This window comes from Schistocerca piceifrons, unplaced genomic scaffold (genome assembly GCF_021461385.2).
Source record: "Schistocerca piceifrons isolate TAMUIC-IGC-003096 unplaced genomic scaffold, iqSchPice1.1 HiC_scaffold_694, whole genome shotgun sequence".
In the NCBI taxonomy this organism is placed as follows: Eukaryota; Metazoa; Arthropoda; class Insecta; order Orthoptera; family Acrididae; genus Schistocerca; species Schistocerca piceifrons.
In genome coordinates, this window is record NW_025728942.1 from 115,965 (window position 1) to 136,179 (window position 20,215).

The window sequence follows — 20,215 nt, forward strand, 5'->3', positions numbered from 1 at the left end:
ACTCGTGTTCCGCAGGCCGCAGTTTGCCCTACCACTTCATCCCCAACACGTAATGTCGCCTCCCAGAGCGCAGACGTCCGCTGCTCTCTGTAGTCGAAAAGGGCAGTTGTTTGAAGTGCGATGGATGAGCAGCCAGTCCCAGCAGAACAGGAAGCTGTGGCGTGCACTGTTTGTACAAATGCTAGGAACACTGGCGCACCAAGCAGCGCATGTAGCGTGGCCGAGCGCTTTAAGGCGCTGGTTTAAGGCACCAGACTCTCTGTAGGCGCGGTTTCGAATCCCGTAGCTGCCGGGGGCTTTGCTGTGATCGCGTTAAGCTGCCGCTTTTTCTTCAAGTGTAACCTCCTTGAGCTCACATATGTTTGATACATGGAGCATTGTGGCTCCGCCTGACAGTTACAGCTACGATACTTTAGTGGTTACGGAAAGCCCAGGTTCGAAACCTGGTCACGGTACGAAAACGTCTCTTGACGCTTTCTCCTTAACTGCGACAGCTACAGACAAGTGGCGTCGCTACCATACGGCGGGCACGGCTTTTTCTTGCTGTGGATGGCCTAAAGAGACGCTTCCAGTGGGAGAGCAGTGGAAATACATGGCACGGCGATTGCCAAGATACTTCCATTTCGAAGTGATCTTTGTAGTACAAAGGAAACGTTTTGCGGCTGCTGCTCCAACGGTAACGTGGCCGAGCGGTCTAAGGCGCTGGTTTTAGGCACCAGTCTCTTCGGAGGCGTGGGTTCGAATCCCACCGTTGCCACTTTTTACGTCTCATTTTTGTGCCGTTGCGGTGTGTTCTCGTGGGGTAGGACGCAGCTCTTGTGACGCGCGTGCTGTGTAGGTAGCGTGGCCGAGCGGTCTAAGGCGCTGGTTTCAGGCACCATTCTCTTCGGAGGCGTGGGTTCCAATCCCACAGCTGCCAAACGTGTAATGTTTCCTGTGTCGAAGGCAGGTGCACTCATTGCCCGCAAAGGAAACAGCACAACAAGGCGTGAGCGTCTGCTTGGTGAATTGTCGTAGAACAGTGCGTGGTGCAACGACAGGATTTGTAGGCACCTTTTGCTCTCATCATTGCTGGCGTCCGTCTCCACGAAATGCGTCCGGGGCACGCCGTTCTATAACGCGAGAGAGTGGATTTTTTACAGTTGTCGTCAGTTAACCGTGGGTGGCTCCTGCGTTCGCTGGAAAGAGCACTGCCGTCGTTATCCGGTGTGGTCTAGTGGCTAGGATACCTGGCTCTCACCCAGGAGGCCCGGGTTCGATTCCCGGTACCGGAATCGCGCGTTTTTGTTGCTCCTCTTATGCGACTTGTCTCGACTTTGCTCGACTGACGCTACGCTGACGCGTGCAGAAAGCTACGTTAAGTATGATTCACGGCAACACCTGACGGCGAGAGAGATGAAGCGTCTATCCACTTGTTATCCAGCCACATACCTGTAGTCAAGAGGCTTGGGGGACTGCAAGACATTGCCACGGAGGTGAATGCAGCTAACCACTGTAGTTAGTGTCCTGACAGCGCAGGCACGTTCATTTGCTCGTATACATGTGATGGAGACCGTGTCTCACACTGCTGTGGCGTACACCTTGGCCTAGGCTCTGCTGTGTATCGCCACTTGCATTACAGGCAGCTGCTTTCGCGGGCGCGTCCGTGGCCGTGATCGTCTAGTGGTTAGGACATTGCGTTGTGGCCGCAATAACCCAGGTTCGAATCCTGGTCACGGCAATTTTGAAAGTTTTGCCTTGCTGCCGTTGCAATGACGAGTACTCGAAATGACAGTACTCTCTTGATTTTTTCACTCGTGTTCCGCAGGCCGCAGTTTGCCCTACCACTTCATCCCCAACACGTAATGTCGCCTCCCAGAGCGCAGACGTCCGCTGCTCTCTGTAGTCGAAAAGGGCAGTTGTTTGAAGTGCGATGGATGAGCAGCCAGTCCCAGCAGAACAGGAAGCTGTGGCGTGCACTGTTTGTACAAATGCTAGGAACACTGGCGCACCAAGCAGCGCATGTAGCGTGGCCGAGCGCTTTAAGGCGCTGGTTTAAGGCACCAGACTCTCTGTAGGCGCGGTTTCGAATCCCGTAGCTGCCGGGGGCTTTGCTGTGATCGCGTTAAGCTGCCGCTTTTTCTTCAAGTGTAACCTCCTTGAGCTCACATATGTTTGATACATGGAGCATTGTGGCTCCGCCTGACAGTTACAGCTACGATACTTTAGTGGTTACGGAAAGCCCAGGTTCGAAACCTGGTCACGGTACGAAAACGTCTCTTGACGCTTTCTCCTTAACTGCGACAGCTACAGACAAGTGGCGTCGCTACCATACGGCGGGCACGGCTTTTTCTTGCTGTGGATGGCCTAAAGAGACGCTTCCAGTGGGAGAGCAGTGGAAATACATGGCACGGCGATTGCCAAGATACTTCCATTTCGAAGTGATCTTTGTAGTACAAAGGAAACGTTTTGCGGCTGCTGCTCCAACGGTAACGTGGCCGAGCGGTCTAAGGCGCTGGTTTTAGGCACCAGTCTCTTCGGAGGCGTGGGTTCGAATCCCACCGTTGCCACTTTTTACGTCTCATTTTTGTGCCGTTGCGGTGTGTTCTCGTGGGGTAGGACGCAGCTCTTGTGACGCGCGTGCTGTGTAGGTAGCGTGGCCGAGCGGTCTAAGGCGCTGGTTTCAGGCACCATTCTCTTCGGAGGCGTGGGTTCCAATCCCACAGCTGCCAAACGTGTAATGTTTCCTGTGTCGAAGGCAGGTGCACTCATTGCCCGCAAAGGAAACAGCACAACAAGGCGTGAGCGTCTGCTTGGTGAATTGTCGTAGAACAGTGCGTGGTGCAACGACAGGATTTGTAGGCACCTTTTGCTCTCATCATTGCTGGCGTCCGTCTCCACGAAATGCGTCCGGGGCACGCCGTTCTATAACGCGAGAGAGTGGATTTTTTACAGTTGTCGTCAGTTAACCGTGGGTGGCTCCTGCGTTCGCTGGAAAGAGCACTGCCGTCGTTATCCGGTGTGGTCTAGTGGCTAGGATACCTGGCTCTCACCCAGGAGGCCCGGGTTCGATTCCCGGTACCGGAATCGCGCGTTTTTGTTGCTCCTCTTATGCGACTTGTCTCGACTTTGCTCGACTGACGCTACGCTGACGCGTGCAGAAAGCTACGTTAAGTATGATTCACGGCAACACCTGACGGCGAGAGAGATGAAGCGTCTATCCACTTGTTATCCAGCCACATACCTGTAGTCAAGAGGCTTGGGGGACTGCAAGACATTGCCACGGAGGTGAATGCAGCTAACCACTGTAGTTAGTGTCCTGACAGCGCAGGCACGTTCATTTGCTCGTATACATGTGATGGAGACCGTGTCTCACACTGCTGTGGCGTACACCTTGGCCTAGGCTCTGCTGTGTATCGCCACTTGCATTACAGGCAGCTGCTTTCGCGGGCGCGTCCGTGGCCGTGATCGTCTAGTGGTTAGGACATTGCGTTGTGGCCGCAATAACCCAGGTTCGAATCCTGGTCACGGCAATTTTGAAAGTTTCGCCTTGCTGCCGTTGCAATGACGAGTACTCGAAATGACAGTACTCTCTTGATTTTTTCACTCGTGTTCCGCAGGCCGCAGTTTGCCCTACCACTTCATCCCCAACACGTAATGTCGCCTCCCAGAGCGCAGACGTCCGCTGCTCTCTGTAGTCGAAAAGGGCAGTTGTTTGAAGTGCGATGGATGAGCAGCCAGTCCCAGCAGAACAGGAAGCTGTGGCGTGCACTGTTTGTACAAATGCTAGGAACACTGGCGCACCAAGCAGCGCATGTAGCGCGGCCGAGCGCTTTAAGGCGCTGGTTTAAGGCACCAGACTCTCTGTAGGCGCGGTTTCGAATCCCGTAGCTGCCGGGGGCTTTGCTGTGATCGCGTTAAGCTGCCGCTTTTTCTTCAAGTGTAACCTCCTTGAGCTCACATATGTTTGATACATGGAGCATTGTGGCTCCGCCTGACAGTTACAGCTACGATACTTTAGTGGTTACGGAAAGCCCAGGTTCGAAACCTGGTCACGGTACGAAAACGTCTCTTGACGCTTTCTCCTTAACTGCGACAGCTACAGACAAGTGGCGTCGCTACCATACGGCGGGCACGGCTTTTTCTTGCTGTGGATGGCCTAAAGAGACGCTTCCAGTGGGAGAGCAGTGGAAATACATGGCACGGCGATTGCCAAGATACTTCCATTTCGAAGTGATCTTTGTAGTACAAAGGAAACGTTTTGCGGCTGCTGCTCCAACGGTAACGTGGCCGAGCGGTCTAAGGCGCTGGTTTTAGGCACCAGTCTCTTCGGAGGCGTGGGTTCGAATCCCACCGTTGCCACTTTTTACGTCTCATTTTTGTGCCGTTGCGGTGTGTTCTCGTGGGGTAGGACGCAGCTCTTGTGACGCGCGTGCTGTGTAGGTAGCGTGGCCGAGCGGTCTAAGGCGCTGGTTTCAGGCACCATTCTCTTCGGAGGCGTGGGTTCCAATCCCACAGCTGCCAAACGTGTAATGTTTCCTGTGTCGAAGGCAGGTGCACTCATTGCCCGCAAAGGAAACAGCACAACAAGGCGTGAGCGTCTGCTTGGTGAATTGTCGTAGAACAGTGCGTGGTGCAACGACAGGATTTGTAGGCACCTTTTGCTCTCATCATTGCTGGCGTCCGTCTCCACGAAATGCGTCCGGGGCACGCCGTTCTATAACGCGAGAGAGTGGATTTTTTACAGTTGTCGTCAGTTAACCGTGGGTGGCTCCTGCGTTCGCTGGAAAGAGCACTGCCGTCGTTATCCGGTGTGGTCTAGTGGCTAGGATACCTGGCTCTCACCCAGGAGGCCCGGGTTCGATTCCCGGTACCGGAATCGCGCGTTTTTGTTGCTCCTCTTATGCGACTTGTCTCGACTTTGCTCGACTGACGCTACGCTGACGCGTGCAGAAAGCTACGTTAAGTATGATTCACGGCAACACCTGACGGCGAGAGAGATGAAGCGTCTATCCACTTGTTATCCAGCCACATACCTGTAGTCAAGAGGCTTGGGGGACTGCAAGACATTGCCACGGAGGTGAATGCAGCTAACCACTGTAGTTAGTGTCCTGACAGCGCAGGCACGTTCATTTGCTCGTATACATGTGATGGAGACCGTGTCTCACACTGCTGTGGCGTACACCTTGGCCTAGGCTCTGCTGTGTATCGCCACTTGCATTACAGGCAGCTGCTTTCGCGGGCGCGTCCGTGGCCGTGATCGTCTAGTGGTTAGGACATTGCGTTGTGGCCGCAATAACCCAGGTTCGAATCCTGGTCACGGCAATTTTGAAAGTTTCGCCTTGCTGCCGTTGCAATGACGAGTACTCGAAATGACAGTACTCTCTTGATTTTTTCACTCGTGTTCCGCAGGCCGCAGTTTGCCCTACCACTTCATCCCCAACACGTAATGTCGCCTCCCAGAGCGCAGACGTCCGCTGCTCTCTGTAGTCGAAAAGGGCAGTTGTTTGAAGTGCGATGGATGAGCAGCCAGTCCCAGCAGAACAGGAAGCTGTGGCGTGCACTGTTTGTACAAATGCTAGGAACACTGGCGCACCAAGCAGCGCATGTAGCGCGGCCGAGCGCTTTAAGGCGCTGGTTTAAGGCACCAGACTCTCTGTAGGCGCGGTTTCGAATCCCGTAGCTGCCGGGGGCTTTGCTGTGATCGCGTTAAGCTGCCGCTTTTTCTTCAAGTGTAACCTCCTTGAGCTCACATATGTTTGATACATGGAGCATTGTGGCTCCGCCTGACAGTTACAGCTACGATACTTTAGTGGTTACGGAAAGCCCAGGTTCGAAACCTGGTCACGGTACGAAAACGTCTCTTGACGCTGTCTCCTTAACTGCGACAGCTACAGACAAGTGGCGTCGCTACCATACGGCGGGCACGGCTTTTTCTTGCTGTGGATGGCCTAAAGAGACGCTTCCAGTGGGAGAGCAGTGGAAATACATGGCACGGCGATTGCCAAGATACTTCCATTTCGAAGTGATCTTTGTAGTACAAAGGAAACGTTTTGCGGCTGCTGCTCCAACGGTAACGTGGCCGAGCGGTCTAAGGCGCTGGTTTTAGGCACCAGTCTCTTCGGAGGCGTGGGTTCGAATCCCACCGTTGCCACTTTTTACGTCTCATTTTTGTGCCGTTGCGGTGTGTTCTCGTGGGGTAGGACGCAGCTCTTGTGACGCGCGTGCTGTGTAGGTAGCGTGGCCGAGCGGTCTAAGGCGCTGGTTTCAGGCACCATTCTCTTCGGAGGCGTGGGTTCCAATCCCACAGCTGCCAAACGTGTAATGTTTCCTGTGTCGAAGGCAGGTGCACTCATTGCCCGCAAAGGAAACAGCACAACAAGGCGTGAGCGTCTGCTTGGTGAATTGTCGTAGAACAGTGCGTGGTGCAACGACAGGATTTGTAGGCACCTTTTGCTCTCATCATTGCTGGCGTCCGTCTCCACGAAATGCGTCCGGGGCACGCCGTTCTATAACGCGAGAGAGTGGATTTTTTACAGTTGTCGTCAGTTAACCGTGGGTGGCTCCTGCGTTCGCTGGAAAGAGCACTGCCGTCGTTATCCGGTGTGGTCTAGTGGCTAGGATACCTGGCTCTCACCCAGGAGGCCCGGGTTCGATTCCCGGTACCGGAATCGCGCGTTTTTGTTGCTCCTCTTATGCGACTTGTCTCGACTTTGCTCGACTGACGCTACGCTGACGCGTGCAGAAAGCTACGTTAAGTATGATTCACGGCAACACCTGACGGCGAGAGAGATGAAGCGTCTATCCACTTGTTATCCAGCCACATACCTGTAGTCAAGAGGCTTGGGGGACTGCAAGACATTGCCACGGAGGTGAATGCAGCTAACCACTGTAGTTAGTGTCCTGACAGCGCAGGCACGTTCATTTGCTCGTATACATGTGATGGAGACCGTGTCTCACACTGCTGTGGCGTACACCTTGGCCTAGGCTCTGCTGTGTATCGCCACTTGCATTACAGGCAGCTGCTTTCGCGGGCGCGTCCGTGGCCGTGATCGTCTAGTGGTTAGGACATTGCGTTGTGGCCGCAATAACCCAGGTTCGAATCCTGGTCACGGCAATTTTGAAAGTTTCGCCTTGCTGCCGTTGCAATGACGAGTACTCGAAATGACAGTACTCTCTTGATTTTTTCACTCGTGTTCCGCAGGCCGCAGTTTGCCCTACCACTTCATCCCCAACACGTAATGTCGCCTCCCAGAGCGCAGACGTCCGCTGCTCTCTGTAGTCGAAAAGGGCAGTTGTTTGAAGTGCGATGGATGAGCAGCCAGTCCCAGCAGAACAGGAAGCTGTGGCGTGCACTGTTTGTACAAATGCTAGGAACACTGGCGCACCAAGCAGCGCATGTAGCGCGGCCGAGCGCTTTAAGGCGCTGGTTTAAGGCACCAGACTCTCTGTAGGCGCGGTTTCGAATCCCGTAGCTGCCGGGGGCTTTGCTGTGATCGCGTTAAGCTGCCGCTTTTTCTTCAAGTGTAACCTCCTTGAGCTCACATATGTTTGATACATGGAGCATTGTGGCTCCGCCTGACAGTTACAGCTACGATACTTTAGTGGTTACGGAAAGCCCAGGTTCGAAACCTGGTCACGGTACGAAAACGTCTCTTGACGCTGTCTCCTTAACTGCGACAGCTACAGACAAGTGGCGTCGCTACCATACGGCGGGCACGGCTTTTTCTTGCTGTGGATGGCCTAAAGAGACGCTTCCAGTGGGAGAGCAGTGGAAATACATGGCACGGCGATTGCCAAGATACTTCCATTTCGAAGTGATCTTTGTAGTACAAAGGAAACGTTTTGCGGCTGCTGCTCCAACGGTAACGTGGCCGAGCGGTCTAAGGCGCTGGTTTTAGGCACCAGTCTCTTCGGAGGCGTGGGTTCGAATCCCACCGTTGCCACTTTTTACGTCTCATTTTTGTGCCGTTGCGGTGTGTTCTCGTGGGGTAGGACGCAGCTCTTGTGACGCGCGTGCTGTGTAGGTAGCGTGGCCGAGCGGTCTAAGGCGCTGGTTTCAGGCACCATTCTCTTCGGAGGCGTGGGTTCCAATCCCACAGCTGCCAAACGTGTAATGTTTCCTGTGTCGAAGGCAGGTGCACTCATTGCCCGCAAAGGAAACAGCACAACAAGGCGTGAGCGTCTGCTTGGTGAATTGTCGTAGAACAGTGCGTGGTGCAACGACAGGATTTGTAGGCACCTTTTGCTCTCATCATTGCTGGCGTCCGTCTCCACGAAATGCGTCCGGGGCACGCCGTTCTATAACGCGAGAGAGTGGATTTTTTACAGTTGTCGTCAGTTAACCGTGGGTGGCTCCTGCGTTCGCTGGAAAGAGCACTGCCGTCGTTATCCGGTGTGGTCTAGTGGCTAGGATACCTGGCTCTCACCCAGGAGGCCCGGGTTCGATTCCCGGTACCGGAATCGCGCGTTTTTGTTGCTCCTCTTATGCGACTTGTCTCGACTTTGCTCGACTGACGCTACGCTGACGCGTGCAGAAAGCTACGTTAAGTATGATTCACGGCAACACCTGACGGCGAGAGAGATGAAGCGTCTATCCACTTGTTATCCAGCCACATACCTGTAGTCAAGAGGCTTGGGGGACTGCAAGACATTGCCACGGAGGTGAATGCAGCTAACCACTGTAGTTAGTGTCCTGACAGCGCAGGCACGTTCATTTGCTCGTATACATGTGATGGAGACCGTGTCTCACACTGCTGTGGCGTACACCTTGGCCTAGGCTCTGCTGTGTATCGCCACTTGCATTACAGGCAGCTGCTTTCGCGGGCGCGTCCGTGGCCGTGATCGTCTAGTGGTTAGGACATTGCGTTGTGGCCGCAATAACCCAGGTTCGAATCCTGGTCACGGCAATTTTGAAAGTTTCGCCTTGCTGCCGTTGCAATGACGAGTACTCGAAATGACAGTACTCTCTTGATTTTTTCACTCGTGTTCCGCAGGCCGCAGTTTGCCCTACCACTTCATCCCCAACACGTAATGTCGCCTCCCAGAGCGCAGACGTCCGCTGCTCTCTGTAGTCGAAAAGGGCAGTTGTTTGAAGTGCGATGGATGAGCAGCCAGTCCCAGCAGAACAGGAAGCTGTGGCGTGCACTGTTTGTACAAATGCTAGGAACACTGGCGCACCAAGCAGCGCATGTAGCGCGGCCGAGCGCTTTAAGGCGCTGGTTTAAGGCACCAGACTCTCTGTAGGCGCGGTTTCGAATCCCGTAGCTGCCGGGGGCTTTGCTGTGATCGCGTTAAGCTGCCGCTTTTTCTTCAAGTGTAACCTCCTTGAGCTCACATATGTTTGATACATGGAGCATTGTGGCTCCGCCTGACAGTTACAGCTACGATACTTTAGTGGTTACGGAAAGCCCAGGTTCGAAACCTGGTCACGGTACGAAAACGTCTCTTGACGCTGTCTCCTTAACTGCGACAGCTACAGACAAGTGGCGTCGCTACCATACGGCGGGCACGGCTTTTTCTTGCTGTGGATGGCCTAAAGAGACGCTTCCAGTGGGAGAGCAGTGGAAATACATGGCACGGCGATTGCCAAGATACTTCCATTTCGAAGTGATCTTTGTAGTACAAAGGAAACGTTTTGCGGCTGCTGCTCCAACGGTAACGTGGCCGAGCGGTCTAAGGCGCTGGTTTTAGGCACCAGTCTCTTCGGAGGCGTGGGTTCGAATCCCACCGTTGCCACTTTTTACGTCTCATTTTTGTGCCGTTGCGGTGTGTTCTCGTGGGGTAGGACGCAGCTCTTGTGACGCGCGTGCTGTGTAGGTAGCGTGGCCGAGCGGTCTAAGGCGCTGGTTTCAGGCACCATTCTCTTCGGAGGCGTGGGTTCCAATCCCACAGCTGCCAAACGTGTAATGTTTCCTGTGTCGAAGGCAGGTGCACTCATTGCCCGCAAAGGAAACAGCACAACAAGGCGTGAGCGTCTGCTTGGTGAATTGTCGTAGAACAGTGCGTGGTGCAACGACAGGATTTGTAGGCACCTTTTGCTCTCATCATTGCTGGCGTCCGTCTCCACGAAATGCGTCCGGGGCACGCCGTTCTATAACGCGAGAGAGTGGATTTTTTACAGTTGTCGTCAGTTAACCGTGGGTGGCTCCTGCGTTCGCTGGAAAGAGCACTGCCGTCGTTATCCGGTGTGGTCTAGTGGCTAGGATACCTGGCTCTCACCCAGGAGGCCCGGGTTCGATTCCCGGTACCGGAATCGCGCGTTTTTGTTGCTCCTCTTATGCGACTTGTCTCGACTTTGCTCGACTGACGCTACGCTGACGCGTGCAGAAAGCTACGTTAAGTATGATTCACGGCAACACCTGACGGCGAGAGAGATGAAGCGTCTATCCACTTGTTATCCAGCCACATACCTGTAGTCAAGAGGCTTGGGGGACTGCAAGACATTGCCACGGAGGTGAATGCAGCTAACCACTGTAGTTAGTGTCCTGACAGCGCAGGCACGTTCATTTGCTCGTATACATGTGATGGAGACCGTGTCTCACACTGCTGTGGCGTACACCTTGGCCTAGGCTCTGCTGTGTATCGCCACTTGCATTACAGGCAGCTGCTTTCGCGGGCGCGTCCGTGGCCGTGATCGTCTAGTGGTTAGGACATTGCGTTGTGGCCGCAATAACCCAGGTTCGAATCCTGGTCACGGCAATTTTGAAAGTTTCGCCTTGCTGCCGTTGCAATGACGAGTACTCGAAATGACAGTACTCTCTTGATTTTTTCACTCGTGTTCCGCAGGCCGCAGTTTGCCCTACCACTTCATCCCCAACACGTAATGTCGCCTCCCAGAGCGCAGACGTCCGCTGCTCTCTGTAGTCGAAAAGGGCAGTTGTTTGAAGTGCGATGGATGAGCAGCCAGTCCCAGCAGAACAGGAAGCTGTGGCGTGCACTGTTTGTACAAATGCTAGGAACACTGGCGCACCAAGCAGCGCATGTAGCGCGGCCGAGCGCTTTAAGGCGCTGGTTTAAGGCACCAGACTCTCTGTAGGCGCGGTTTCGAATCCCGTAGCTGCCGGGGGCTTTGCTGTGATCGCGTTAAGCTGCCGCTTTTTCTTCAAGTGTAACCTCCTTGAGCTCACATATGTTTGATACATGGAGCATTGTGGCTCCGCCTGACAGTTACAGCTACGATACTTTAGTGGTTACGGAAAGCCCAGGTTCGAAACCTGGTCACGGTACGAAAACGTCTCTTGACGCTGTCTCCTTAACTGCGACAGCTACAGACAAGTGGCGTCGCTACCATACGGCGGGCACGGCTTTTTCTTGCTGTGGATGGCCTAAAGAGACGCTTCCAGTGGGAGAGCAGTGGAAATACATGGCACGGCGATTGCCAAGATACTTCCATTTCGAAGTGATCTTTGTAGTACAAAGGAAACGTTTTGCGGCTGCTGCTCCAACGGTAACGTGGCCGAGCGGTCTAAGGCGCTGGTTTTAGGCACCAGTCTCTTCGGAGGCGTGGGTTCGAATCCCACCGTTGCCACTTTTTACGTCTCATTTTTGTGCCGTTGCGGTGTGTTCTCGTGGGGTAGGACGCAGCTCTTGTGACGCGCGTGCTGTGTAGGTAGCGTGGCCGAGCGGTCTAAGGCGCTGGTTTCAGGCACCATTCTCTTCGGAGGCGTGGGTTCCAATCCCACAGCTGCCAAACGTGTAATGTTTCCTGTGTCGAAGGCAGGTGCACTCATTGCCCGCAAAGGAAACAGCACAACAAGGCGTGAGCGTCTGCTTGGTGAATTGTCGTAGAACAGTGCGTGGTGCAACGACAGGATTTGTAGGCACCTTTTGCTCTCATCATTGCTGGCGTCCGTCTCCACGAAATGCGTCCGGGGCACGCCGTTCTATAACGCGAGAGAGTGGATTTTTTACAGTTGTCGTCAGTTAACCGTGGGTGGCTCCTGCGTTCGCTGGAAAGAGCACTGCCGTCGTTATCCGGTGTGGTCTAGTGGCTAGGATACCTGGCTCTCACCCAGGAGGCCCGGGTTCGATTCCCGGTACCGGAATCGCGCGTTTTTGTTGCTCCTCTTATGCGACTTGTCTCGACTTTGCTCGACTGACGCTACGCTGACGCGTGCAGAAAGCTACGTTAAGTATGATTCACGGCAACACCTGACGGCGAGAGAGATGAAGCGTCTATCCACTTGTTATCCAGCCACATACCTGTAGTCAAGAGGCTTGGGGGACTGCAAGACATTGCCACGGAGGTGAATGCAGCTAACCACTGTAGTTAGTGTCCTGACAGCGCAGGCACGTTCATTTGCTCGTATACATGTGATGGAGACCGTGTCTCACACTGCTGTGGCGTACACCTTGGCCTAGGCTCTGCTGTGTATCGCCACTTGCATTACAGGCAGCTGCTTTCGCGGGCGCGTCCGTGGCCGTGATCGTCTAGTGGTTAGGACATTGCGTTGTGGCCGCAATAACCCAGGTTCGAATCCTGGTCACGGCAATTTTGAAAGTTTCGCCTTGCTGCCGTTGCAATGACGAGTACTCGAAATGACAGTACTCTCTTGATTTTTTCACTCGTGTTCCGCAGGCCGCAGTTTGCCCTACCACTTCATCCCCAACACGTAATGTCGCCTCCCAGAGCGCAGACGTCCGCTGCTCTCTGTAGTCGAAAAGGGCAGTTGTTTGAAGTGCGATGGATGAGCAGCCAGTCCCAGCAGAACAGGAAGCTGTGGCGTGCACTGTTTGTACAAATGCTAGGAACACTGGCGCACCAAGCAGCGCATGTAGCGCGGCCGAGCGCTTTAAGGCGCTGGTTTAAGGCACCAGACTCTCTGTAGGCGCGGTTTCGAATCCCGTAGCTGCCGGGGGCTTTGCTGTGATCGCGTTAAGCTGCCGCTTTTTCTTCAAGTGTAACCTCCTTGAGCTCACATATGTTTGATACATGGAGCATTGTGGCTCCGCCTGACAGTTACAGCTACGATACTTTAGTGGTTACGGAAAGCCCAGGTTCGAAACCTGGTCACGGTACGAAAACGTCTCTTGACGCTGTCTCCTTAACTGCGACAGCTACAGACAAGTGGCGTCGCTACCATACGGCGGGCACGGCTTTTTCTTGCTGTGGATGGCCTAAAGAGACGCTTCCAGTGGGAGAGCAGTGGAAATACATGGCACGGCGATTGCCAAGATACTTCCATTTCGAAGTGATCTTTGTAGTACAAAGGAAACGTTTTGCGGCTGCTGCTCCAACGGTAACGTGGCCGAGCGGTCTAAGGCGCTGGTTTTAGGCACCAGTCTCTTCGGAGGCGTGGGTTCGAATCCCACCGTTGCCACTTTTTACGTCTCATTTTTGTGCCGTTGCGGTGTGTTCTCGTGGGGTAGGACGCAGCTCTTGTGACGCGCGTGCTGTGTAGGTAGCGTGGCCGAGCGGTCTAAGGCGCTGGTTTCAGGCACCATTCTCTTCGGAGGCGTGGGTTCCAATCCCACAGCTGCCAAACGTGTAATGTTTCCTGTGTCGAAGGCAGGTGCACTCATTGCCCGCAAAGGAAACAGCACAACAAGGCGTGAGCGTCTGCTTGGTGAATTGTCGTAGAACAGTGCGTGGTGCAACGACAGGATTTGTAGGCACCTTTTGCTCTCATCATTGCTGGCGTCCGTCTCCACGAAATGCGTCCGGGGCACGCCGTTCTATAACGCGAGAGAGTGGATTTTTTACAGTTGTCGTCAGTTAACCGTGGGTGGCTCCTGCGTTCGCTGGAAAGAGCACTGCCGTCGTTATCCGGTGTGGTCTAGTGGCTAGGATACCTGGCTCTCACCCAGGAGGCCCGGGTTCGATTCCCGGTACCGGAATCGCGCGTTTTTGTTGCTCCTCTTATGCGACTTGTCTCGACTTTGCTCGACTGACGCTACGCTGACGCGTGCAGAAAGCTACGTTAAGTATGATTCACGGCAACACCTGACGGCGAGAGAGATGAAGCGTCTATCCACTTGTTATCCAGCCACATACCTGTAGTCAAGAGGCTTGGGGGACTGCAAGACATTGCCACGGAGGTGAATGCAGCTAACCACTGTAGTTAGTGTCCTGACAGCGCAGGCACGTTCATTTGCTCGTATACATGTGATGGAGACCGTGTCTCACACTGCTGTGGCGTACACCTTGGCCTAGGCTCTGCTGTGTATCGCCACTTGCATTACAGGCAGCTGCTTTCGCGGGCGCGTCCGTGGCCGTGATCGTCTAGTGGTTAGGACATTGCGTTGTGGCCGCAATAACCCAGGTTCGAATCCTGGTCACGGCAATTTTGAAAGTTTCGCCTTGCTGCCGTTGCAATGACGAGTACTCGAAATGACAGTACTCTCTTGATTTTTTCACTCGTGTTCCGCAGGCCGCAGTTTGCCCTACCACTTCATCCCCAACACGTAATGTCGCCTCCCAGAGCGCAGACGTCCGCTGCTCTCTGTAGTCGAAAAGGGCAGTTGTTTGAAGTGCGATGGATGAGCAGCCAGTCCCAGCAGAACAGGAAGCTGTGGCGTGCACTGTTTGTACAAATGCTAGGAACACTGGCGCACCAAGCAGCGCATGTAGCGCGGCCGAGCGCTTTAAGGCGCTGGTTTAAGGCACCAGACTCTCTGTAGGCGCGGTTTCGAATCCCGTAGCTGCCGGGGGCTTTGCTGTGATCGCGTTAAGCTGCCGCTTTTTCTTCAAGTGTAACCTCCTTGAGCTCACATATGTTTGATACATGGAGCATTGTGGCTCCGCCTGACAGTTACAGCTACGATACTTTAGTGGTTACGGAAAGCCCAGGTTCGAAACCTGGTCACGGTACGAAAACGTCTCTTGACGCTGTCTCCTTAACTGCGACAGCTACAGACAAGTGGCGTCGCTACCATACGGCGGGCACGGCTTTTTCTTGCTGTGGATGGCCTAAAGAGACGCTTCCAGTGGGAGAGCAGTGGAAATACATGGCACGGCGATTGCCAAGATACTTCCATTTCGAAGTGATCTTTGTAGTACAAAGGAAACGTTTTGCGGCTGCTGCTCCAACGGTAACGTGGCCGAGCGGTCTAAGGCGCTGGTTTTAGGCACCAGTCTCTTCGGAGGCGTGGGTTCGAATCCCACCGTTGCCACTTTTTACGTCTCATTTTTGTGCCGTTGCGGTGTGTTCTCGTGGGGTAGGACGCAGCTCTTGTGACGCGCGTGCTGTGTAGGTAGCGTGGCCGAGCGGTCTAAGGCGCTGGTTTCAGGCACCATTCTCTTCGGAGGCGTGGGTTCCAATCCCACAGCTGCCAAACGTGTAATGTTTCCTGTGTCGAAGGCAGGTGCACTCATTGCCCGCAAAGGAAACAGCACAACAAGGCGTGAGCGTCTGCTTGGTGAATTGTCGTAGAACAGTGCGTGGTGCAACGACAGGATTTGTAGGCACCTTTTGCTCTCATCATTGCTGGCGTCCGTCTCCACGAAATGCGTCCGGGGCACGCCGTTCTATAACGCGAGAGAGTGGATTTTTTACAGTTGTCGTCAGTTAACCGTGGGTGGCTCCTGCGTTCGCTGGAAAGAGCACTGCCGTCGTTATCCGGTGTGGTCTAGTGGCTAGGATACCTGGCTCTCACCCAGGAGGCCCGGGTTCGATTCCCGGTACCGGAATCGCGCGTTTTTGTTGCTCCTCTTATGCGACTTGTCTCGACTTTGCTCGACTGACGCTACGCTGACGCGTGCAGAAAGCTACGTTAAGTATGATTCACGGCAACACCTGACGGCGAGAGAGATGAAGCGTCTATCCACTTGTTATCCAGCCACATACCTGTAGTCAAGAGGCTTGGGGGACTGCAAGACATTGCCACGGAGGTGAATGCAGCTAACCACTGTAGTTAGTGTCCTGACAGCGCAGGCACGTTCATTTGCTCGTATACATGTGATGGAGACCGTGTCTCACACTGCTGTGGCGTACACCTTGGCCTAGGCTCTGCTGTGTATCGCCACTTGCATTACAGGCAGCTGCTTTCGCGGGCGCGTCCGTGGCCGTGATCGTCTAGTGGTTAGGACATTGCGTTGTGGCCGCAATAACCCAGGTTCGAATCCTGGTCACGGCAATTTTGAAAGTTTCGCCTTGCTGCCGTTGCAATGACGAGTACTCGAAATGACAGTACTCTCTTGATTTTTTCACTCGTGTTCCGCAGGCCGCAGTTTGCCCTACCACTTCATCCCCAACACGTAATGTCGCCTCCCAGAGCGCAGACGTCCGCTGCTCTCTGTAGTCGAAAAGGGCAGTTGTTTGAAGTGCGATGGATGAGCAGCCAGTCCCAGCAGAACAGGAAGCTGTGGCGTGCACTGTTTGTACAAATGCTAGGAACACTGGCGCACCAAGCAGCGCATGTAGCGCGGCCGAGCGCTTTAAGGCGCTGGTTTAAGGCACCAGACTCTCTGTAGGCGCGGTTTCGAATCCCGTAGCTGCCGGGGGCTTTGCTGTGATCGCGTTAAGCTGCCGCTTTTTCTTCAAGTGTAACCTCCTTGAGCTCACATATGTTTGATACATGGAGCATTGTGGCTCCGCCTGACAGTTACAGCTACGATACTTTAGTGGTTACGGAAAGCCCAGGTTCGAAACCTGGTCACGGTACGAAAACGTCTCTTGACGCTGTCTCCTTAACTGCGACAGCTACAGACAAGTGGCGTCGCTACCATACGGCGGGCACGGCTTTTTCTTGCTGTGGATGGCCTAAAGAGACGCTTCCAGTGGGGAGAGCAGTGGAAATACATGGCACGGCGATTGCCAAGATACTTCCATTTCGAAGTGATCTTTGTAGTACAAAGGAAACGTTTTGCGGCTGCTGCTCCAACGGTAACGTGGCCGAGCGGTCTAAGGCGCTGGTTTTAGGCACCAGTCTCTTCGGAGGCGTGGGTTCGAATCCCACCGTTGCCACTTTTTACGTCTCATTTTTGTGCCGTTGCGGTGTGTTCTCGTGGGGTAGGACGCAGCTCTTGTGACGCGCGTGCTGTGTAGGTAGCGTGGCCGAGCGGTCTAAGGCGCTGGTTTCAGGCACCATTCTCTTCGGAGGCGTGGGTTCCAATCCCACAGCTGCCAAACGTGTAATGTTTCCTGTGTCGAAGGCAGGTGCACTCATTGCCCGCAAAGGAAACAGCACAACAAGGCGTGAGCGTCTGCTTGGTGAATTGTCGTAGAACAGTGCGTGGTGCAACGACAGGATTTGTAGGCACCTTTTGCTCTCATCATTGCTGGCGTCCGTCTCCACGAAATGCGTCCCGGGGCACGCCGTTCTATAACGCGAGAGAGTGGATTTTTTACAGTTGTCGTCAGTTAACCGTGGGTGGCTCCTGCGTTCGCTGGAAAGAGCACTGCCGTCGTTATCCGGTGTGGTCTAGTGGCTAGGATACCTGGCTCTCACCCAGGAGGCCCGGGTTCGATTCCCCGGTACCGGAATCGCGCGTTTTTGTTGCTCCTCTTATGCGACTTGTCTCGACTTTGCTCGACTGACGCTACGCTGACGCGTGCAGAAAGCTACGTTAAGTATGATTCACGGCAACACCTGACGGCGAGAGAGATGAAGCGTCTATCCACTTGTTATCCAGCCACATACCTGTAGTCAAGAGGCTTGGGGGACTGCAAGACATTGCCACGGAGGTGAATGCAGCTAACCACTGTAGTTAGTGTCCTGACAGCGCAGGCACGTTCATTTGCTCGTATACATGTGATGGAGACCGTGTCTCACACTGCTGTGGCGTACACCTTGGCCTAGGCTCTGCTGTGTATCGCCACTTGCATTACAGGCAGCTGCTTTCGCGGGCGCGTCCGTGGCCGTGATCGTCTAGTGGTTAGGACATTGCGTTGTGGCCGCAATAACCCAGGTTCGAATCCTGGTCACGGCAATTTTGAAAGTTTCGCCTTGCTGCCGTTGCAATGACGAGTACTCGAAATGACAGTACTCTCTTGATTTTTTCACTCGTGTTCCGCAGGCCGCAGTTTGCCCTACCACTTCATCCCCAACACGTAATGTCGCCTCCCAGAGCGCAGACGTCCGCTGCTCTCTGTAGTCGAAAAGGGCAGTTGTTTGAAGTGCGATGGATGAGCAGCCAGTCCCAGCAGAACAGGAAGCTGTGGCGTGCACTGTTTGTACAAATGCTAGGAACACTGGCGCACCAAGCAGCGCATGTAGCGTGGCCGAGCGCTTTAAGGCGCTGGTTTAAGGCACCAGACTCTCTGTAGGGCGCGGTTTCGAATCCCGTAGCTGCCGGGGGCTTTGCTGTGATCGCGTTAAGCTGCCGCTTTTTCTTCAAGTGTAACCTCCTTGAGCTCACATATGTTTGATACATGGAGCATTGTGGCTCCGCCTGACAGTTACAGCTACGATACTTTAGTGGTTACGGAAAGCCCAGGTTCGAAACCTGGTCACGGTACGAAAACGTCTCTTGACGCTGTCTCCTTAACTGCGACAGCTACAGACAAGTGGCGTCGCTACCATACGGCGGGCACGGCTTTTTCTTGCTGTGGATGGCCTAAAGAGACGCTTCCAGTGGGAGAGCAGTGGAAATACATGGCACGGCGATTGCCAAGATACTTCCATTTCGAAGTGATCTTTGTAGTACAAAGGAAACGTTTTGCGGCTGCTGCTCCAACGGTAACGTGGCCGAGCGGTCTAAGGCGCTGGTTTTAGGCACCAGTCTCTTCGGAGGCGTGGGTTCGAATCCCACCGTTGCCACTTTTTACGTCTCATTTTTGTGCCGTTGCGGTGTGTTCTCGTGGGGTAGGACGCAGCTCTTGTGACGCGCGTGCTGTGTAGGTAGCGTGGCCGAGCGGTCTAAGGCGCTGGTTTCAGGCACCATTCTCTTCGGAGGCGTGGGTTCCAATCCCACAGCTGCCAAACGTGTAATGTTTCCTGTGTCGAAGGCAGGTGCACTCATTGCCCGCAAAGGAAACAGCACAACAAGGCGTGAGCGTCTGCTTGGTGAATTGTCGTAGAACAGTGCGTGGTGCAACGACAGGATTTGTAGGCACCTTTTGCTCTCATCATTGCTGGCGTCCGTCTCCACGAAATGCGTCCGGGGCACGCCGTTCTATAACGCGAGAGAGTGGATTTTTTACAGTTGTCGTCAGTTAACCGTGGGGTGGCTCCTGCGTTCGCTGGAAAGAGCACTGCCGTCGTTATCCGGTGTGGTCTAGTGGCTAGGATACCTGGCTCTCACCCAGGAGGCCCGGGTTTCGATTCCCGGTACCGGAATCGCGCGTTTTTGTTGCTCCTCTTATGCGACTTGTCTCGACTTTGCTCGACTGACGCTACGCTGACGCGTGCAGAAAGCTACGTTAAGTATGATTCACGGCAACACCTGACGGCGAGAGAGATGAAGCGTCTATCCACTTGTTATCCAGCCACATACCTGTAGTCAAGAGGCTTGGGGGACTGCAAGACATTGCCACGGAGGTGAATGCAGCTAACCACTGTAGTTAGTGTCCTGACAGCGCAGGCACGTTCATTTGCTCGTATACATGTGATGGAGACCGTGTCTCACACTGCTGTGGCGTACACCTTGGCCTAGGCTCTGCTGTGTATCGCCACTTGCATTACAGGCAGCTGCTTTCGCGGGCGCGTCCGTGGCCGTGATCGTCTAGTGGTTAGGACATTGCGTTGTGGCCGCAATAACCCAGGTTCGAATCCTGGTCACGGCAATTTTGAAAGTTTCGCCTTGCTGCCGTTGCAATGACGAGTACTCGAAATGACAGTACTCTCTTGATTTTTTCACTCGTGTTCCGCAGGCCGCAGTTTGCCCTACCACTTCATCCCCAACACGTAATGTCGCCTCCCAGAGCGCAGACGTCCGCTGCTCTCTGTAGTCGAAAAGGGCAGTTGTTTGAAGTGCGATGGATGAGCAGCCAGTCCCAGCAGAACAGGAAGCTGTGGCGTGCACTGTTTGTACAAATGCTAGGAACACTGGCGCACCAAGCAGCGCATGTAGCGCGGCCGAGCGCTTTAAGGCGCTGGTTTAAGGCACCAGACTCTCTGTAGGCGCGGTTTCGAATCCCGTAGCTGCCGGGGGCTTTGCTGTGATCGCGTTAAGCTGCCGCTTTTTTCTTCAAGTGTAACCTCCTTGAGCTCACATATGTTTGATACATGGAGCATTGTGGCTCCGCCTGACAGTTACAGCTACGATACTTTAGTGGTTACGGAAAGCCCAGGTTCGAAACCTGGTCACGGTACGAAAACGTCTCTTGACGCTGTCTCCTTAACTGCGACAGCT

At 54.2% G+C, this 20,215-nt stretch overlaps 33 non-coding genes across 33 annotated transcripts; all 33 read left to right on the forward strand.

Annotated features, from left to right (window-relative positions):
• The first annotated feature begins 675 nt into the window (after window positions 1–675).
• Window positions 676–757, forward strand: Trnal-uag. Its single transcript has one exon. It is a non-coding gene; the product is annotated as a tRNA-Leu (tRNA).
• A 445-nt stretch (window positions 758–1,202) lies between these two features.
• Trnae-cuc lies at window positions 1,203–1,274 on the forward strand. Its single transcript has one exon. It is a non-coding gene; the product is annotated as a tRNA-Glu (tRNA).
• A 374-nt stretch (window positions 1,275–1,648) lies between these two features.
• Trnah-gug lies at window positions 1,649–1,720 on the forward strand. The gene has a single exon. It is a non-coding gene; the product is annotated as a tRNA-His (tRNA).
• A 747-nt stretch (window positions 1,721–2,467) lies between these two features.
• On the forward strand, window positions 2,468–2,549 carry Trnal-uag. The gene has a single exon. It is a non-coding gene; the product is annotated as a tRNA-Leu (tRNA).
• A 445-nt stretch (window positions 2,550–2,994) lies between these two features.
• Trnae-cuc lies at window positions 2,995–3,066 on the forward strand. The gene has a single exon. It is a non-coding gene; the product is annotated as a tRNA-Glu (tRNA).
• Window positions 3,067–3,440: 374 nt separating this feature from the next.
• On the forward strand, window positions 3,441–3,512 carry Trnah-gug. Its single transcript has one exon. It is a non-coding gene; the product is annotated as a tRNA-His (tRNA).
• Window positions 3,513–4,259: 747 nt separating this feature from the next.
• On the forward strand, window positions 4,260–4,341 carry Trnal-uag. Its single transcript has one exon. It is a non-coding gene; the product is annotated as a tRNA-Leu (tRNA).
• Window positions 4,342–4,786: 445 nt separating this feature from the next.
• On the forward strand, window positions 4,787–4,858 carry Trnae-cuc. The gene has a single exon. It is a non-coding gene; the product is annotated as a tRNA-Glu (tRNA).
• A 374-nt stretch (window positions 4,859–5,232) lies between these two features.
• On the forward strand, window positions 5,233–5,304 carry Trnah-gug. The gene has a single exon. It is a non-coding gene; the product is annotated as a tRNA-His (tRNA).
• A 747-nt stretch (window positions 5,305–6,051) lies between these two features.
• Window positions 6,052–6,133, forward strand: Trnal-uag. Its single transcript has one exon. It is a non-coding gene; the product is annotated as a tRNA-Leu (tRNA).
• Window positions 6,134–6,578: 445 nt separating this feature from the next.
• On the forward strand, window positions 6,579–6,650 carry Trnae-cuc. The gene has a single exon. It is a non-coding gene; the product is annotated as a tRNA-Glu (tRNA).
• A 374-nt stretch (window positions 6,651–7,024) lies between these two features.
• Trnah-gug lies at window positions 7,025–7,096 on the forward strand. The gene has a single exon. It is a non-coding gene; the product is annotated as a tRNA-His (tRNA).
• Window positions 7,097–7,843: 747 nt separating this feature from the next.
• Window positions 7,844–7,925, forward strand: Trnal-uag. The gene has a single exon. It is a non-coding gene; the product is annotated as a tRNA-Leu (tRNA).
• A 445-nt stretch (window positions 7,926–8,370) lies between these two features.
• Window positions 8,371–8,442, forward strand: Trnae-cuc. Its single transcript has one exon. It is a non-coding gene; the product is annotated as a tRNA-Glu (tRNA).
• A 374-nt stretch (window positions 8,443–8,816) lies between these two features.
• Trnah-gug lies at window positions 8,817–8,888 on the forward strand. Its single transcript has one exon. It is a non-coding gene; the product is annotated as a tRNA-His (tRNA).
• A 747-nt stretch (window positions 8,889–9,635) lies between these two features.
• On the forward strand, window positions 9,636–9,717 carry Trnal-uag. The gene has a single exon. It is a non-coding gene; the product is annotated as a tRNA-Leu (tRNA).
• Window positions 9,718–10,162: 445 nt separating this feature from the next.
• Window positions 10,163–10,234, forward strand: Trnae-cuc. The gene has a single exon. It is a non-coding gene; the product is annotated as a tRNA-Glu (tRNA).
• Window positions 10,235–10,608: 374 nt separating this feature from the next.
• On the forward strand, window positions 10,609–10,680 carry Trnah-gug. Its single transcript has one exon. It is a non-coding gene; the product is annotated as a tRNA-His (tRNA).
• A 747-nt stretch (window positions 10,681–11,427) lies between these two features.
• On the forward strand, window positions 11,428–11,509 carry Trnal-uag. Its single transcript has one exon. It is a non-coding gene; the product is annotated as a tRNA-Leu (tRNA).
• Window positions 11,510–11,954: 445 nt separating this feature from the next.
• Window positions 11,955–12,026, forward strand: Trnae-cuc. The gene has a single exon. It is a non-coding gene; the product is annotated as a tRNA-Glu (tRNA).
• A 374-nt stretch (window positions 12,027–12,400) lies between these two features.
• On the forward strand, window positions 12,401–12,472 carry Trnah-gug. Its single transcript has one exon. It is a non-coding gene; the product is annotated as a tRNA-His (tRNA).
• Window positions 12,473–13,219: 747 nt separating this feature from the next.
• Window positions 13,220–13,301, forward strand: Trnal-uag. Its single transcript has one exon. It is a non-coding gene; the product is annotated as a tRNA-Leu (tRNA).
• A 445-nt stretch (window positions 13,302–13,746) lies between these two features.
• Trnae-cuc lies at window positions 13,747–13,818 on the forward strand. The gene has a single exon. It is a non-coding gene; the product is annotated as a tRNA-Glu (tRNA).
• Window positions 13,819–14,192: 374 nt separating this feature from the next.
• Window positions 14,193–14,264, forward strand: Trnah-gug. The gene has a single exon. It is a non-coding gene; the product is annotated as a tRNA-His (tRNA).
• A 747-nt stretch (window positions 14,265–15,011) lies between these two features.
• On the forward strand, window positions 15,012–15,093 carry Trnal-uag. The gene has a single exon. It is a non-coding gene; the product is annotated as a tRNA-Leu (tRNA).
• Window positions 15,094–15,538: 445 nt separating this feature from the next.
• Window positions 15,539–15,610, forward strand: Trnae-cuc. Its single transcript has one exon. It is a non-coding gene; the product is annotated as a tRNA-Glu (tRNA).
• Window positions 15,611–15,984: 374 nt separating this feature from the next.
• On the forward strand, window positions 15,985–16,056 carry Trnah-gug. Its single transcript has one exon. It is a non-coding gene; the product is annotated as a tRNA-His (tRNA).
• Window positions 16,057–16,804: 748 nt separating this feature from the next.
• On the forward strand, window positions 16,805–16,886 carry Trnal-uag. The gene has a single exon. It is a non-coding gene; the product is annotated as a tRNA-Leu (tRNA).
• Window positions 16,887–17,332: 446 nt separating this feature from the next.
• Trnae-cuc lies at window positions 17,333–17,405 on the forward strand. The gene has a single exon. It is a non-coding gene; the product is annotated as a tRNA-Glu (tRNA).
• A 374-nt stretch (window positions 17,406–17,779) lies between these two features.
• Trnah-gug lies at window positions 17,780–17,851 on the forward strand. Its single transcript has one exon. It is a non-coding gene; the product is annotated as a tRNA-His (tRNA).
• A 748-nt stretch (window positions 17,852–18,599) lies between these two features.
• Window positions 18,600–18,681, forward strand: Trnal-uag. The gene has a single exon. It is a non-coding gene; the product is annotated as a tRNA-Leu (tRNA).
• A 446-nt stretch (window positions 18,682–19,127) lies between these two features.
• Window positions 19,128–19,200, forward strand: Trnae-cuc. The gene has a single exon. It is a non-coding gene; the product is annotated as a tRNA-Glu (tRNA).
• Window positions 19,201–19,574: 374 nt separating this feature from the next.
• On the forward strand, window positions 19,575–19,646 carry Trnah-gug. Its single transcript has one exon. It is a non-coding gene; the product is annotated as a tRNA-His (tRNA).
• Window positions 19,647–20,215: the final 569 nt, after the last annotated feature.